This window comes from Pleurodeles waltl, chromosome 3_1, assembly GCF_031143425.1.
Source record: "Pleurodeles waltl isolate 20211129_DDA chromosome 3_1, aPleWal1.hap1.20221129, whole genome shotgun sequence".
NCBI classification, from domain to species: domain Eukaryota; kingdom Metazoa; phylum Chordata; class Amphibia; order Caudata; family Salamandridae; genus Pleurodeles; species Pleurodeles waltl.
The window spans coordinates 19,747,035-19,764,469 of record NC_090440.1 but is presented as its reverse complement, the minus strand read 5'-3'; positions in this window follow the sequence as shown (position 1 = coordinate 19,764,469).

Sequence of the window (17,435 nt, the reverse complement as noted above, 5' to 3'; positions counted from 1 at the left end):
CTTCCAATGGCTAACCTTTTTTAACACTGTAATTGACAATACAAAGTTCACAATCATTGACTGACTCCAATATTATTGAGGTTTCAAGGGTGTTTATTGAAGTGCATAAAAATGTAGGGGGGTTGTGAAATGGGGAGAGGTCATGGTGGAATAATGTCCATGGCAGAGTCCAGTCTATTAGTCTCACAGGTACATTGCACATCTGGCCATTGGAAGTGGAGCTGGGGCAGTTCCAATCTGGACAGGGTAACAAAGTGGGACAGTGGGGGGACAATCAAGGTAGTCTTATTTCCTGGCGGGGGTCTTGCCATCTTGCTCTGTCCTGTTCCTGGATCTCAGGGCCCGCTTGCGTGGTGGTTGTCCGTCTGCAGGGGGTGGGGTGCTGGTGTGGTGGTCCTGTGGCCGGGCCTCCTGTCCACTAGCGCCGGCGGAGGTGGTGGGCAGTTCGTCGTCCTGGCTAGTGTCAGGGGCCCCTTGGAGTGCCACGGTGTCCCTCAAAGTCTTTTGAATGTCCGTCAGCACCCCTACGATGGTGACCAGGGCGGAGCCGATGGTCCTGAGCTCCCTGAATCCCAAATACTGCTTCTCCTGCAGGCGCAGGGTCTCCTGCAACTTGTCCAGGACCGTTGCCATTGTCTCCTGGGAGTGGTGGTATGCTCCAATGATGGAGGATAGGGCCTTGTGGAGAGTGGGTTCCCTTGGCCTGTCCTCCCTCTGTCGCACATCAGCCCTCCCAGTTCCCCTGTGTTTCTGTGCCTCCGTCCCCTGGACCGTGTGCCCACTACCACTGCCCCCAGGCTCCTGTTGTTGTTGGGGTGGTGGGTTAGCCTGGGTGCCCTGTAGTGGTGGACACACCGCTGATTGACCTGTCCTGGGTAGGGAGGTATGGGTCCGCTGGGTGGGTGCTGTGCTGGTGTTCCCAGAGGGTGGCAGTTCGGTGTTGGGCTGTGGCTGGGCAAGGGGAACCGACTGTCCTGAGGCCCATGATGGTCCGGGCTGGTCATCAAGATCCAGTAGGGCAGAGCTGCTGTCGTCACTGTGGGCCTCTTCTGGGGGTGGAGTGGTGTTGTCTGGACCCTCTGGTGTGGTGACGGTCCTTCGGGTTCCTGCAGGGGTATGAGAACATGATTATTGCATGTGTGTGTTTCATGGTGTGCTATGGATGGGTGTTTGTGAACCCCAGTGCAGGCATTCCTGTGTGGGGGCTTGTGTGGTGATGGTTGGGGGGTGTTGTGGGTCTGTGCAGTGGGCATGCTTTAGTGATGGGTGTCCATGCTTAGTTGTGTCATGCAGGTCTTGGGGTTGGGATGGGTGGTTGGTGTTAGGGGTAGATTAGTGAGGAGATAGGGTGATAGGGGAGGGTGTGAGGGTGGGGGTGTGTGATAGCATGCAGGTGGGGTGGGGGATATGATAGTGAAGATTTGACTTACCAGTGTCCGTTCCTCCGACGACTCCTCCGAGGCCCTTAGGATGCAAGATGGACAAGACTTGCTCTTCCCATGTTGTTAGTTGTGGGGGAGGAGGTGGGGGTCCGCCGCCAGTCCGCTGTACCGCGATGTGGTGCCTGGATACCGTTGAACGCACCTTCCCCCGTAGGTCGTTCCACCTCTTCCTGATGTCCTCCCTATTTCTTGGGTGCTGTCCCACAGCGTTGACCCTGTCGACTATTCTTTGCCATAGCTCCATCTTCCTGGCTATGGATGTGTACTGTACCTGTGCGCCAAATAGCTGTGGCTCTACCCTGATGATTTCCTCCACCATGACCCTGAGCTCCTCCTCGGAGAAGCGGGGGTGTCTTTGGCGTGACATGGGGTGGTGTGTGTGATGTGTGGGGTGGTGTATGTGTTGATGAGTGTGGTGGGTGTAGTGGAATGTGGTGTTTTGTGCGTGGATGTTGTGTGGGTGATGGTGAAGTCTGCCTCTGTGTGATGGTGTTATCTATTCTGTGCTGTCTCTCTCTGGCCTTCGTCTCTAATTTGTGGTCGTAGGGGTTTGTGGGTGATGTGAGTGTGTGTTTTATATTGTATTGGATGTGTGGGAGTGGTGTTTGTATGTGTATCAGGTGTGTGTATTTTGAATTGTCCTATGTGGCGGTGTTTTGGAGAGGTGTGTGTATTTTGAGCGCGGCGGTGTGTACCGCCAATGGAATACCGCAGTTGAAAGACCGCTGCGTGGATTCGTGGGTCGTAATAGCATGGACGTGTTTCTGTTGGCATGGAGGTGGAGGATTTGTTTCTGCATATTTATCGCTGACCTTTGGTGTGGCGGACTTGTGTGGGTGTCTGAATTTTGGCGGATTCCGTGATGTGTGTCATAATAGCTGTGGCGGTCTCCCGCCGCCGCGGCGGTGTATTGGCGGTCTTCTGCACGGCAGTAAGTGGCTTTTACCACCAATGTTGTAATGACCCCCATAATGTCTACTGCAGAAGAGACAGTGGTGGAGCACAACCTCACACCTTACCTGCGTCTTAGGATGTCAGAGTTAAGGACTCTCTGCAGAATCAACAAAATAAAAACTGGATCAAACCCCACCAAAGAACAGCTCCAGGAGCTCTTGGCAGAGTTTGCTAAAAACAACCCCTCTGATGATGCCCTCACAGAGGGGGAAGCTAGTGATGTGGAGGAGAATCCCCCCCCCCCCTCCAGTCCTAGTTAGGGAGAACAGGGTCCATCAAACCCTGACTCCAAATGTGATAGTCAGAGATGCTGCTTCTCTCACAGGAGGGTCCAGCACCTCTGGAATCACTGAGGATAGCCTCAGTGAAGATGACCTACTGTTAGCCAGGATGGTCAAAAGATTGGCTTTAGAGAGACAGCTCCTAGCCATAGAAAGAGAAAGACAAGAGATGGGTTTTGGTCCCATCAATGGTGGCAGCAACAGAAATAGGGTCAGAGATTCTCCTGACATGTTGAAAATCCCAAAAGGGATTGTAACTAAATATGAAGATGGTGATGACATCACCAAATGGTTCACAGCTTTTGAGAGGGCTTGTGCAACCAGAAAAGTAAGCAGATCTCACTGGGGTGCTCTCCTTTGGGAAATGTTCACTGGAAAGTGTAGGGATAGACTCCTCACACTCTCTGGAAAAGATGCAGAATCCTATGACCTCATGAAGGCTACCCTGATTGAGGGCTTTGGATTCTCCACTGAGGAGTACAGGATTAGGTTCAGGGGGGCTCAAAAATCCTCGAGCCAGACCTGGGTTGATTTTGTTGACTACTCAGTGAAAACACTGGATGGTTGGGTAACTGGAAATGAAGTGCATGACTATGTTGGGCTTTATAATTTGTTTATGAAAGAACACATTTTAAGTAACCGCTTCAAAGAAAAGTTGCATCAGTATCTGGTAGACCTAGGTCCAATTTCTCCCCAAGAATTGGGAAAGAAGGCAGACCACTGGGTCAAGACTAGGGTAACCAAAACTTCCACTGGGGGTGACCAAAAGAAAGGGGTTACAAAGCCTCCCCAGGAGAAAGTGGGTGACACTAGAAACAAAGAAAAAGAGTCCTCTGTAGGCCCCCAAAAACCAGAACAGGTGGGTGGGCCCCAAGACACAACCCAAAACAAAGGTGGGTACCAGGGTAAGAACTGGGATGCCACTAAGGCATGGTGCCACAACTGTAGACAGACAGGGCACCACACCAAGGACTTCTTGTCCCAAAAACAAACCCCCTAGCAAAATCCCAGGGGTAACCAGTGTAGCCATTGGGGATGACTCCTCAGATGAGGAGGTCTTCATAGCCTTCAACTGGAAAAAGGGCCCAACAGGTGAGTTGGAGATTCCAGAGGGAAGTAGACACTTCCACCACCTACTGGTGAATGGAATCCCAGCCACTGCCCTGAGAGACACTTGTGCCAGTCACACTATCGTGCATGACAGGCTGGTGTTCTCAAACCAGTACATCCCATGTGAGACTGCCAGAGTAAGAGTTAGCCCAGACAGGGTCACTGATAGGCCTGTGGCTTTTGTGCCCATAGAAGTGGGTGGGACTTTTAGCTGGAGAAGGGTGGTAGTCAGTACAGACCTCCCCCTTGATTGTCTCCTTGGAAATGACTACCCAGAGGTTAGTCAGAGCCCAAGAGAGGAACTGGTCCAGTGCCAGTCCTCTTCCAAGGATTCTGGAGGTGCTGCCTCTGCAGTAACTGCAAGCAGGCCCCAGAAGAAAAAGAAAAGAAAACAGTGTAGGAAGGGTGGACAACCTTTAGCCAAGGTTCCAGCAAGCCAAGGAGATTCTGCTCCAGTAGGGGAGAACTCCAAAAGTGGCACTGGTAAAGTCCAACCTGACCCACAAGAAGTCCTGGCTAGTCAGGCAACTGTTAAGCCTGAGTGGGTGGCTCCTCAGCTAACAGAAGAAAGAGTGGAAGAAGGGTGTTTACTACAAGATGTGGTAACCCCCCACTCTAATACAGCAGACAGGCACCCTGAACCCAAAGAAGCCTGTAACTTAGCCCCTTCCCTTGTAGGTGAAGAGCTAAAGGTGTGGTTCTGGGCACTGACAGCTGTCAGTGGCCTCTGCTGGGTGTTAGCCTTTATGGCTGCACTATCCTTGGCACAGTGGTCTGACCCTATGCCAAATAGCAAGTTAGGCCCCCTGACCCTGTTGGTCATGGTGGGGTTACTCCAGCTCGGGGTAACCTCTTTGGGTAAGCTAGGGGTGACCCTGGCTAAGATAAGATTATCAGAAGTGAATACCTCTAACCCCAAAATAGAGAGAATGGGTGAAGACATTAAAAGCATAGACAAGAGGCAGTTCAGATTAGGTCCTATCACTGTGGAAGTGGGTCAGTTCCCCAGAGGGAATGACCTGAACAGGAGGATGTAAGGCAGAGTAGGCCCTGCAACAAACCAGCCTATTTCCTCTACTCTTCCTCGCCTGACAGACTAGGAAGACTCTCCCAGCTTTGGCTGAGTCTCCTGGTCTGTGGGCTGGGGGGGGGAGGGGCTTGTGTAAAGAAATGGCTCCCTGTTGCAGTTACCCCCCACTTTTTGCCTGATACTGATGCTGACTTGACTGAGAAGTGTGCTGGGACCCTGCTAACCAGGACCCAGCACCAGTGTTCTTTCACCTAAAATGTACCATTGTTTCCACAATTGGCACACCCTGGCATCCAGGTAAGTCCCTTGTAACTGGTACCCCTGGTACCAAAGCCCTGATGCCAGGGAAGGTCTCGGAGGGCTGCAGCATATCTTATGCCACCCTGGGGACCCCTCACTCAGCACAGACACACTGCTTGCCAGCTTGTGTGTGCTAGTGGGGATAAAATGACTAAGTCGACATGGCACTCCCCTCAGGGTGCCATGCCAACCTCACACTGCCTGTGGCATAGGTAAGTCACCCCTCTAGCAGGCCTTACAGCCCTAAGGCAGGGTGCACTATACCACAGGTGAGGGCATAGGTGCATGAGCACTATGCCCCTATAGTGTCTAAGCAAAACCTTAGACATTGTAAGTGCAGGGTAGCCATAAGAGTATATGGTCTGGGAGTCTGTCAAAAACGAACTCCACAGCTCCATAATGGCTACACTGAATACTGGGAAGTTTAGTATCAAACTTCTCAGAATAATAAACCCACACTAATGCCAGTGTTGGATTTATAAAAAAAGGCACACAGAGTGCAGCTTAGAGATGCCCCCTGTATTTTACCCAATTGTTCAGTGCAGGACTGACTAGTCTGTGCCAACCTGCTGCTGAGAGATGAGTTTCTGACCCCATGTGGTGAGAGCCTTTGTGCTCTCTGAGGACAGAAACAAAAGCCTGCTCTGGGTGGAGGTGCTTCACACCTCCCCCCTGCAGGAACTGTAACACCTAGCAGTGAGCCTCAAAGGCTCAGGCTTCGTGTTACAATGCCCCAGCGCACTCCAGCTAGTGGAGATGCCCGCCCCCTGGACACAGCCCCCACTTTTGGCGGCAACTCCAGGAGAGATAATGAGAAAAACAAGGAGGAGTCACTGGCCAGTCAGGACAGCCCCTAAGGTGTCCCGAGCTGAGGTGACTGATGTGAGAAGGTAGCCTCTTTCTAGCCTTGTTACCCCCACTTTTGGCCTGTTTGTGAGTGTATGTCAGGGTGTTTGTCACTGTTTTCACTGTCTCACTGGGATCCTGATAGCCAGGCCTCAGTGCTCATAGTGAAAACACCATGATTTCAGTATGGTTGTTATGTGTCACTGGGATCCTGCTAGTCAGGACCCCAGTGCTCATAGGTTTGTGGCCTATATGTATGTGTCACTGGGACCCTGTCACACAGGGCCCCAGTGCTCATAGGTGTGCATGTATATGTTCCCTGTGTGGTGCCTAACTGTCTCACTGAGGCTCTGCTAACCAGAACCTCAGTGGTTATGCTCTCTCATTACTTTTAAATTGTCACTAACAGGCTAGTGACCATTTTTACCAATTTACATTGGCTTACTGGAACACCCTTATAATTCCCTAGTATATGGTACTGAGGTACCCAGGGTATTGGGGTTCCAGGAGACCCCTATGGGCTGCAGCATTTCTTTTGCCACCCATAGGGGGCTCTGACAATTCTTACACAGGCCTGCCACTGCAGCCTGAGTGAAATAACGTCCACGGTATTTCACAGCCATTTTACACTGCACTTAAGTAACTTATAAGTCACCTATATGTCTAACCTTTACCTGGTAAAGGTTAGGTGCAAAGTTACTTAGTGTGAGGGCACCCTGGCACTAGCCAAGGTGCCCCCACATTGTTCAGAGCCAATTCCCTGAACTTTGTGAGTGCGGGGACACCATTACACGCGTGCACTACATATAGGTCACTACCTATATGTAGCTTCACCATGGTAACTCCGAATATGGCCATGTAACATGTCTATGATCATGGAATTGCCCCCTCTATGCCATCCTGGCATTGTTGGTACAATTCCATGATCCCAGTGGTCTGTAGCACAGACCCTGGTACTGCCAGACTGCCCTTCCTGGGGTTTCTCTGCAGCTGCTGCTGCTGCCAACCCCTCAGACAGGCAGCTGCCCTCCTGGGGTCCAGCCAGGCCTGGCCCAGGATGGCAGAACAAAGAACTTCCTCTGAGAGAGGGTGTGACACCCTCTCCCTTTGGAAAATGGTGTGAAGGCAGGGGAGGAGTAGCCTCCCCCAGCCTCTGGAAATGCTTTGTTGGGCACAGATGTGCCCAATTCTGCATAAGCCAGTCTACACCGGTTCAGGGACCCCTTAGCCCCTGCTCTGGCGCGAAACTGGACAAAGGAAAGGGGAGTGACCACTCCCCTGACCTGCACCTCCCCTGGGAGGTGTCCGGAGCTCCTCCAGTGTGCTCCAGACCTCTGCCATCTTGGAAACAGAGGTGCTGCTGGCACACTGGACTGCTCTGAGTGGCCAGTGCCACCAGGTGACGTCAGAGACTCCTTGTGATAGGCTCCTTCAGGTGTTAGTAGCCTTTCCTCTCTCCTAGGTAGCCAAACCCTCTTTTCTGGCTATTTAGGGTCTCTGTCTCTGGGGAAACTTTAGATAACGAATGCATGAGCTCAGCCGAGTTCCTCTGCATCTCCCTCTTCACCTTCTGATAAGGAATCGACCGCTGACCGCGCTGGAAGCCTGCAAACCTGCAACATAGTAGCAAAGACGACTACTGCAACTCTGTAACGCTGATCCTGCCGCCTTCTCGACTGTTTTCCTGCTTGTGCATGCTGTGGGGGTAGCCTGCCTCCTCTCTGCACCAGAAGCTCCGAAGAAATCTCCCGTGGGTCGACGGAATCTTCCCCCTGCAACCGCAGGCACCAAAAAGCTGCATCTCCGGTCCCTTGGTTCTCCTCTCAGCACGACGAGCGAGGTCCCTCGAATCCAGCGACACCGTCCAAGTGACCCCCACAGTCCAGTGACTCTTCAGCCCAAGTTTGGTGGAGGTAAGTCCTTGCCTCACCTCGCTGGGCTGCATTGCTGGGAACCGCGACTTTGCAAGCTACTCCGGCCCCTGTGCACTTCCGGCGGAAATCCTTCGTGCACAGCCAAGCCTGGGTCCACGGCACTCTAACCTGCATTGCACGACTTTCTAAGTTGGTCTCCGGCGACGTGGGACTCCTTTGTGCAACTTCGGCGAGCACCGTTTCACGCATCCTCGTAGTGCCTGTTTCTGGCACTTCTCCGGGTGCTACCTGCTTCAGTGAGGGCTCCTTGTCTTCCTCGACGTCCCCTCTCTCTGCAGGTCCAATTTGCGACCTCCTGGTCCCTCCTGGGCCCCAGCAGCGTCCAAAAACGCCAAACGCACGATTTGCGTGTAGCAAGGCTTGTTGGCGTCCATCCGGCGGGAAAACACTTCTGCACAACTCTCCAAGGCGTGGGGGATCCATCCTCCAAAGGAGAAGTCTCTAGCCCTTGTCGTTCCTGCAGTATTCACAGTTCTTCAGCCTAGTAAGAGCTTCTTTGCACCAACCGCTGGCATTTCTTGGGCATCTGCCCATCTCCGAGCTGCTTGTGACTTTTGGACTTGGTCCCCTTGTTCCACAGGTACCTTCAGACAGGAATCCATCGTTGTTGCACTGCTGATTTGTGTTTTCCTTGCATTCTCCCTCTAACACGACTATTTTGTCCTTAGGGGAACTTTGGTGCACTTTGCACTCACTTTTCAGGGTCTTGGGGAGGGTTATTTTTCTAACTCTCACTATTTTCTAATAGTCCCAGCGACCCTCTACAAGGTCACATAGGTTTGGGGTCCATTCGTGGTTCACATTCCACTTTTGGAGTATATGGTTTGTGTTGCCCCTATCCCTATGTTTCCCCATTGCATCCTATTGTAACTATACATTGTTTGCACTGTTTTCTAAGACTATACTGCATATTTTTGCTATTGTGTATATATATCTTGTGTATATTTCCTATCCTCTCACTGAGGGTACACTCTAAGATACTTTGGCATATTGTCATAAAAATAAAGTACCTTTATTTTTAGTATAACTGTGTATTGTGTTTTCTTATGATATTGTGCATATGACACTAAGTGGTACTGTAGTAGCTTCACACGTCTCCTAGTTCAGCCTGAGCTGCTTTGCTAAGCTACCATTATCTATCAGCCTAAGCTGCTAGACACCCTATACACTAATAAGGGATAACTGGGCCTGGTGCAAGGTGCAAGTACCCCTTGGTACTCACTACAAGCCAGTCCAGCCTCCTACATTGGTTGTGCAGTGGTGGGATAAGTGCTTGAGACTACTTACCACTCTTGTCATTGTACTTTTCATAAGAGAAAAATATACAAAACAAGGTCAGTGTATATACACATAGCCAAAAAGTTTTGCATTTCCTCTTTTCACTCTTTTCTAAGTGCTGAAAAGTACTTCTAAACTTTCAAAAAGTTCTTAAAAGTTTAAAAAGTTTTTTTCTGTCTTTCCAAAAAGTTCAGAAAACTTTTTTCTCTTTGTCTATCACTTTAACTCTCTCTAAAAAATGTCTGGCACAGGCCAAAAAGTTGAACTGTCCAAACTTGCATATGATCACCTTAGCTGGAAAGGAGCAAGGAGTCTCTGCATAGAGAGAGGTTTGAGTGTAGGGAAGAATCCTTCTTTAGAACTGTTAATTAATATGCTTAGAGTACAAGATAAGGCCATAAGTGCCCAATCTGTAGAAAAAGTAGCTAATGGTTCTCAATCTGATCCAGGGACTCCCCCAGGAAAAGGTTCAGGAAAGAAACTTCTCAGCCTGCCCATTACTAGACAGTCTAGCATAGTTGGTACAGAGGTTGAATCACATCATACTGATGATGTGCTCTCACATTATACTGGTAGCCAAGCTGTTAGGGTGCCCTCTGTAAGGGACAGGTCTCCTTCTGTTCATTCCCATCATACCTCTGTATCTAGAAATGTCCCTCCCACCCACCCTGATGACAGATTGTTAGAAAGGGAGCTCAATAGATTGAGAGTGGAGCAAACCAGACTGAAGCTCAAGAAGCAACAGCTGGATTTGGATAGACAGTCTTTAGAAATAGAGAGGGAAAGACAGAAGTTGGGTTTAGATACCCATGGTGGCAGCAGCAGTATTCCCCATAGTCATCCTGCAAAAGAGCATGATTCCAGGAATCTGCACAAGATAGTTCCCCCTTATAAGGAGGGGGATGACATTAACAAGTGGTTTGCTGCACTTGAGAGGGCCTGTGCTGTACAGGATGTCCCTCAAAGGCAGTGGGCTGCTATCCTATGGCTATCATTTAGTGGAAAGGGTAGGGATAGACTCCTTACTGTGAAAGAAAGTGATGCCAATAATTTTACAGTTCTTAAGAATGCACTCCTGGATGGTTATGGCTTAACCACTGAACAGTACAGGATAAAGTTCAGAGAGACCAAAAAGGAGTCTTCACAAGACTGGGTTGATTTCATTGACCATTCAGTGAAGGCCTTGGAGGGGTGGTTACATGGCAGTAAAGTTACTGATTATGACAGCCTGTATAACTTGATCCTGAGAGAGCATATTCTTAATAATTGTGTGTCTGATTTGTTGCACCAGTACCTGGTAGACTCTGATCTGACCTCTCCCCAAGAATTGGGAAAGAAGGCAGACAAATGGGTCAGAACAAGGGTGAACAGAAAAGTTCATACAGGGGGTGACAAAGATGGCAATAAGAAGAAAGATGGTGAAAAATCTCAAGATAAGCATGGGGATAAGGGTAAAACCAAAGATCCCACTTCAAATCTTAAACACTCTTCAGAGGGTGGGGATAAAACAAATTCTTCCTCTTCTTCCCAACCTGCACACATTAAAAAGCCTTGGTGCTTTGTGTGTAAAAACAGAGGCCATAGGCCAGGGGATAAGTCCTGTCCAGGTAAACCCCCTGAGCCTACCACCACTAATACATCAAGCTCTAGTGCCCCTAGCAGTAGTGGTACTAGTGGTGGGACTGCTGGCAACAGTCAAGCAAAGGGTGTAGTTGGGTTCACTTATGGGTCCATAGTGGAAACTGATGTAATCAGTCCCAAGACAGTTTCTGTCACACCTAGTGGCATTGGCCTTGCCACACTGGCTGCTTGTCCCCTTACAATGGATAAGTACAGGCAGACAGTTTCAATAAATGGTGTTGAGGCCTTGGCCTACAGGGACACAGGTGCCAGTTTCACTTTGGTGACTGAAAACCTAGTGCCTCCTGAACAACACATCATTGGACAACAGTATAAGATTATTGATGTCCATAACTCCACTAAGTTTCTTCCCTTAGCTATAATTCAGTTTAGTTGGGGTGGAGTTACTGGCCCTAAGCAGGTGGTGGTATCACCTAGCTTACCTGTAGACTGTCTCTTAGGTAATGACCTAGAGGCCTCAGGTTGGGCTGATGTAGAGTTTTATGCCCATGCAGCCATGCTGGGCATCCCTGAGGAATTGTTCCCTCTCATTTCAAGTGAAATGAAAAAGCAAAGGAGAAAAGGCCTGAAAACTCAGGACCCCTCTCCATCAACAGGTAAAAAGGGTATCACAGTATCCCCTAACCACCCTACCATTCAGGATACTATTCCTGTGGTGGGAGAAACCTCTCCTGGGGTGGCACCTGTTCCAAGGGAATCATCAGCTGGCAAAGCTGGACTCCCTGAGGTGGAAGTACCTCTCTGTGGGATAACTAACATTGGTGAGAAAAAGAGCACCATTTTAGTTAACATGGAGCATCCCTCCAACCCTCCCAGAGAAACTTTAGTGCAGAAACCCTGCACTGCCTCACAACACTTAGGACAGCATCCCTGCCCTAGTGTGGAGCTGATAGGACAGCATCCCTGCCCTGCTCCAACCCAAGAGAAACAGCATCCCTGTTCTCTCTTCCAGCCATATGGACAAAGTTTTTGCCCAGCTATGGCTTTTCTGAGACAGCATCCCTGTCTGGCATTTCCATCACTACAAATAGGTTCAGTGGACAATTCCCACTGCTCTAAACTAAAACTTACTGATAGAAACTCTGAAAATACATCTTCACATTGTTGCTTAGCTAAAAAACTTCAAACAGGGGGGTTTACATCCCCACAGGGAAGTAACCATATAGTGGATGATAAAGGGAGTAACCAGTCTATTGCAGAGCTACTCTCTACTTATCACCACTTAGACAATAAAGTCTCAACTGGCCAAGGTTAGCCTTATTGTCCTTCATTTGGGGGGGGGTTGTGTGAGAAGGTAGCCTCTTTCTAGCCTTGTTACCCCCACTTTTGGCCTGTTTGTGAGTGTATGTCAGGGTGTTTGTCACTGTTTTCACTGTCTCACTGGGATCCTGATAGCCAGGCCTCAGTGCTCATAGTGAAAACACCATGATTTCAGTATGGTTGTTATGTGTCACTGGGATCCTGCTAGTCAGGACCCCAGTGCTCATAGGTTTGTGGCCTATATGTATGTGTCACTGGGACCCTGTCACACAGGGCCCCAGTGCTCATAGGTGTGCATGTATATGTTCCCTGTGTGGTGCCTAACTGTCTCACTGAGGCTCTGCTAACCAGAACCTCAGTGGTTATGCTCTCTCATTACTTTTAAATTGTCACTAACAGGCTAGTGACCATTTTTACCAATTTACATTGGCTTACTGGAACACCCTTATAATTCCCTAGTATATGGTACTGAGGTACCCAGGGTATTGGGGTTCCAGGAGACCCCTATGGGCTGCAGCATTTCTTTTGCCACCCATAGGGGGCTCTGACAATTCTTACACAGGCCTGCCACTGCATCCTGAGTGAAATAACGTCCACGGTATTTCACAGCCATTTTACACTGCACTTAAGTAACTTATAAGTCACCTATATGTCTAACCTTTACCTGGTAAAGGTTAGGTGCAAAGTTACTTAGTGTGAGGGCACCCTGGCACTAGCCAAGGTGCCCCCACATTGTTCAGAGCCAATTCCCTGAACTTTGTGAGTGCGGGGACACCATTACACGCGTGCACTACATATAGGTCACTACCTATATGTAGCTTCACCATGGTAACTCCGAATATGGCCATGTAACATGTCTATGATCATGGAATTGCCCCCTCTATGCCATCCTGGCATTGTTGGTACAATTCCATGATCCCAGTGGTCTGTAGCACAGACCCTGGTACTGCCAGACTGCCCTTCCTGGGGTTTCTCTGCAGCTGCTGCTGCTGCCAACCCCTCAGACAGGCAGCTGCCCTCCTGGGGTCCAGCCAGGCCTGGCCCAGGATGGCAGAACAAAGAACTTCCTCTGAGAGAGGGTGTGACACCCTCTCCCTTTGGAAAATGGTGTGAAGGCAGGGGAGGAGTAGCCTCCCCCAGCCTCTGGAAATGCTTTGTTGGGCACAGATGTGCCCAATTCTGCATAAGCCAGTCTACACCGGTTCAGGGACCCCTTAGCCCCTGCTCTGGCGCGAAACTGGACAAAGGAAAGGGGAGTGACCACTCCCCTGACCTGCACCTCCCCTGGGAGGTGTCCGGAGCTCCTCCAGTGTGCTCCAGACCTCTGCCATCTTGGAAACAGAGGTGCTGCTGGCACACTGGACTGCTCTGAGTGGCCAGTGCCACCAGGTGACGTCAGAGACTCCTTGTGATAGGCTCCTTCAGGTGTTAGTAGCCTTTCCTCTCTCCTAGGTAGCCAAACCCTCTTTTCTGGCTATTTAGGGTCTCTGTCTCTGGGGAAACTTTAGATAACGAATGCATGAGCTCAGCCGAGTTCCTCTGCATCTCCCTCTTCACCTTCTGATAAGGAATCGACCGCTGACCGCGCTGGAAGCCTGCAAACCTGCAACATAGTAGCAAAGACGACTACTGCAACTCTGTAACGCTGATCCTGCCGCCTTCTCGACTGTTTTCCTGCTTGTGCATGCTGTGGGGGTAGCCTGCCTCCTCTCTGCACCAGAAGCTCCGAAGAAATCTCCCGTGGGTCGACGGAATCTTCCCCCTGCAACCGCAGGCACCAAAAAGCTGCATCTCCGGTCCCTTGGGTCTCCTCTCAGCACGACGAGCGAGGTCCCTCGAATCCAGCGACACCGTCCAAGTGACCCCCACAGTCCAGTGACTCTTCAGCCCAAGTTTGGTGGAGGTAAGTCCTTGCCTCACCTCGCTGGGCTGCATTGCTGGGAACCGCGACTTTGCAAGCTACTCCGGCCCCTGTGCACTTCCGGCGGAAATCCTTCGTGCACAGCCAAGCCTGGGTCCACGGCACTCTAACCTGCATTGCACGACTTTCTAAGTTGGTCTCCGGCGACGTGGGACTCCTTTGTGCAACTTCGGCGAGCACCGTTTCACGCATCCTCGTAGTGCCTGTTTCTGGCACTTCTCCGGGTGCTACCTGCTTCAGTGAGGGCTCCTTGTCTTCCTCGACGTCCCCTCTCTCTGCAGGTCCAATTTGCGACCTCCTGGTCCCTCCTGGGCCCCAGCAGCGTCCAAAAACGCCAAACGCACGATTTGCGTGTAGCAAGGCTTGTTGGCGTCCATCCGGCGGGAAAACACTTCTGCACGACTCTCCAAGGCGTGGGGGATCCATCCTCCAAAGGAGAAGTCTCTAGCCCTTGTCGTTCCTGCAGTATTCACAGTTCTTCAGCCTAGTAAGAGCTTCTTTGCACCAACCGCTGGCATTTCTTGGGCATCTGCCCATCTCCGAGCTGCTTGTGACTTTTGGACTTGGTCCCCTTGTTCCACAGGTACCTTCAGACAGGAATCCATCGTTGTTGCACTGCTGATTTGTGTTTTCCTTGCATTCTCCCTCTAACACGACTATTTTGTCCTTAGGGGAACTTTGGTGCACTTTGCACTCACTTTTCAGGGTCTTGGGGAGGGTTATTTTTCTAACTCTCACTATTTTCTAATAGTCCCAGCGACAAGGTCAAGGTCACGGACAAGGTCACATAGGTTTGGGGTCCATTCGTGGTTCACATTCCACTTTTGGAGTATATGGTTTGTGTTGCCCCTATCCCTATGTTTCCCCATTGCATCCTATTGTAACTATACATTGTTTGCACTGTTTTCTAAGACTATACTGCATATTTTTGCTATTGTGTATATATATCTTGTGTATATTTCCTATCCTCTCACTGAGGGTACACTCTAAGATACTTTGGCATATTGTCATAAAAATAAAGTACCTTTATTTTTAGTATAACTGTGTATTGTGTTTTCTTATGATATTGTGCATATGACACTAAGTGGTACTGTAGTAGCTTCACACGTCTCCTAGTTCAGCCTGAGCTGCTTTGCTAAGCTACCATTATCTATCAGCCTAAGCTGCTAGACACCCTATACACTAATAAGGGATAACTGGGCCTGGTGCAAGGTGCAAGTACCCCTTGGTACTCACTACAAGCCAGTCCAGCCTCCTACAACTGACTTTTGGAAATCCTCCATCTTGCAGATGGAGGATTCCCCCAATAGGATTAAGGATGTTCCCCCCTCCCCTCAGGGAGGAGGCACAAAGAGGGTGTAGCCACCCTCAGGGCTAGTAGCCATTGGCTACTAACCCCCCAGAACTAAAACACCCCCCTAAATCGAGTATTTAGGGGCTCCCAGAACCTAGGAAACTAGATTCCTGCAACCTAAGAAGAAGAGGACTGCTAATCTGAAAAACCCTGCAGAGAAGACGGAGACACCAACTGCTTTGGTCCCAGCTCTACCGGCCTGTCTCCCCCCCTTCTGAAGACACTGCTCCAGCGACGCTTTCCCCAGGGACCAGCGACCTCTGAAATCCTCAGAGGACTGCCCTGCTCTAGAAGGACCAAGAACTCCCGAGGACAGCGGCTCTGTTCACCCAAGACTGCAACTTTGTTACAAAGGAGCAACTTTAAAACAACTTGCGTTTCCCGCCGGAAGCGTGAGACTTGGCACTCTGCACCCGACGCAGCCGGCTCGACTTGTGGAGAACAAACACTTCAGGGAGGACTCCCCGGCGACTGCAAGACCGTGAGTAGCCAGAGTTGACGGCCCTGAGCCCCCACAGCGACGCCTGCAGAGGGAATCCCGAGGCTCCCCTGACCGTGACTGCCTGCTTCTAAGAAGCCGACGCCTGGTAGGGACACTGCACCCGCAGCCCCCAGGACCTGAAGGATCCGACCTCCAGTGCAGGAGCGACCCCCAGGTGGACCTCTCCCTTGCCCAGGTGGTGGCTACCCCGAGGAGCCCCCCCTAGCCTGCATCGCTGAAGAGACCCCTTGGTCTCCCATTGCTTTCTATTGAAAACCTGACGCTTGTTTGCACACTGCACCCAGCCGCCCCCGTGCCGCTGAGGGTGTACTTTCTGTGCTGTCTTGTGTCCCCCCGGTGCCCTACAAAACCCCCCTGGTCTGCCCTCCGAAGACGCGGGTACTTACCTGCTGGCAGACTGGAACCGGGGCACCCCCTTCTCTATTGAAGCCTATGCGTTTTGGGCACCACTTTGACCTCTGCACCTGACCGGCCCTGAGCTGCTGGTGTGATAACTTTGGGGTTGCTCTGAACCCCCAACGGTGGGCTACCTTGGACCCAAACTTGAACCCCGTAGGTGGTTTACTTACCTGCAAAAACTAACAAATACTTACCTCCCCCAGGAACTGTTGAAAATTGCACTGTCTAGTTTTAAAATAGCTATATGTGATTTATTTGAAAACTGTGTATGCTATTTTGATTATTCAAAGTTCCTAAAGTACCTACCTGCAATACCTTTCATTTGAAGTATCACATGTAAAATTTGAACCTGTGGTTCTTAAAATAAACTAAGAAAAGATATTTTTCTATACAAAAACCTATTGGCCTGGAATTGTCTCTGAGTGTGTGTTCCTCATTTATTGCTTGTGTGTGTACAACAAATGCTTAACACTACTCCTTCGATAAGCCTACTGCTCGACCACACTACCACAAAATAGAGCATTAGTATTATCTCTTTTTGCCACTATCTTACCTCTAAGGGGAACCCTTGGACTCTGTGCATACTATTCCTTACTTTGAAATAGTGCATACAGAGCCAACTTCCTACAGCGGCCCCATATCCAATGCACGATTTTCAGTAGTATGTTTCGTGGGTGTTTGGGGTGCTCGCGATTCATGAGGTATTGTAGTACTTCTCCGTTTCCCAGGGTTGACAGGATCGATTTTGATTCTGCATTATCGGGGCACCCTAGCCAGGTAGATATCCATTGGATTTGGGAGGCTGCGTAATATAGTTCGAATCTGGGAGCGCCCAGCCCCCCCATGTTTAGTGGTTGATGTATTTTAGTCAGCGCCACGCGCCGGCGACCGTTGCCCCATATTAGAGCTATTAAGAGGCTGTTTAGTGGTCCAAAGAAGGAGGCCGGCAAGGTCAGTGGAAGGGCCATGAAAAAGTATAACAGACGAGTGAGAATTATCATTTTTGCTATGGCCAATCTGCCCAGAGGCTAGAGGGGGAGTGAGCACCAGAAGGGCAGGGAACCTCTGATGGATCTGATCGCCTGCCCTAAGTTACCGTCTCTTAGATAGCGTGTGTCGTGGTATATGTTTATGCCCAAATATTTAAAAGTGGTGTGGCTCCACTTCAGATCACCCGGGTTGG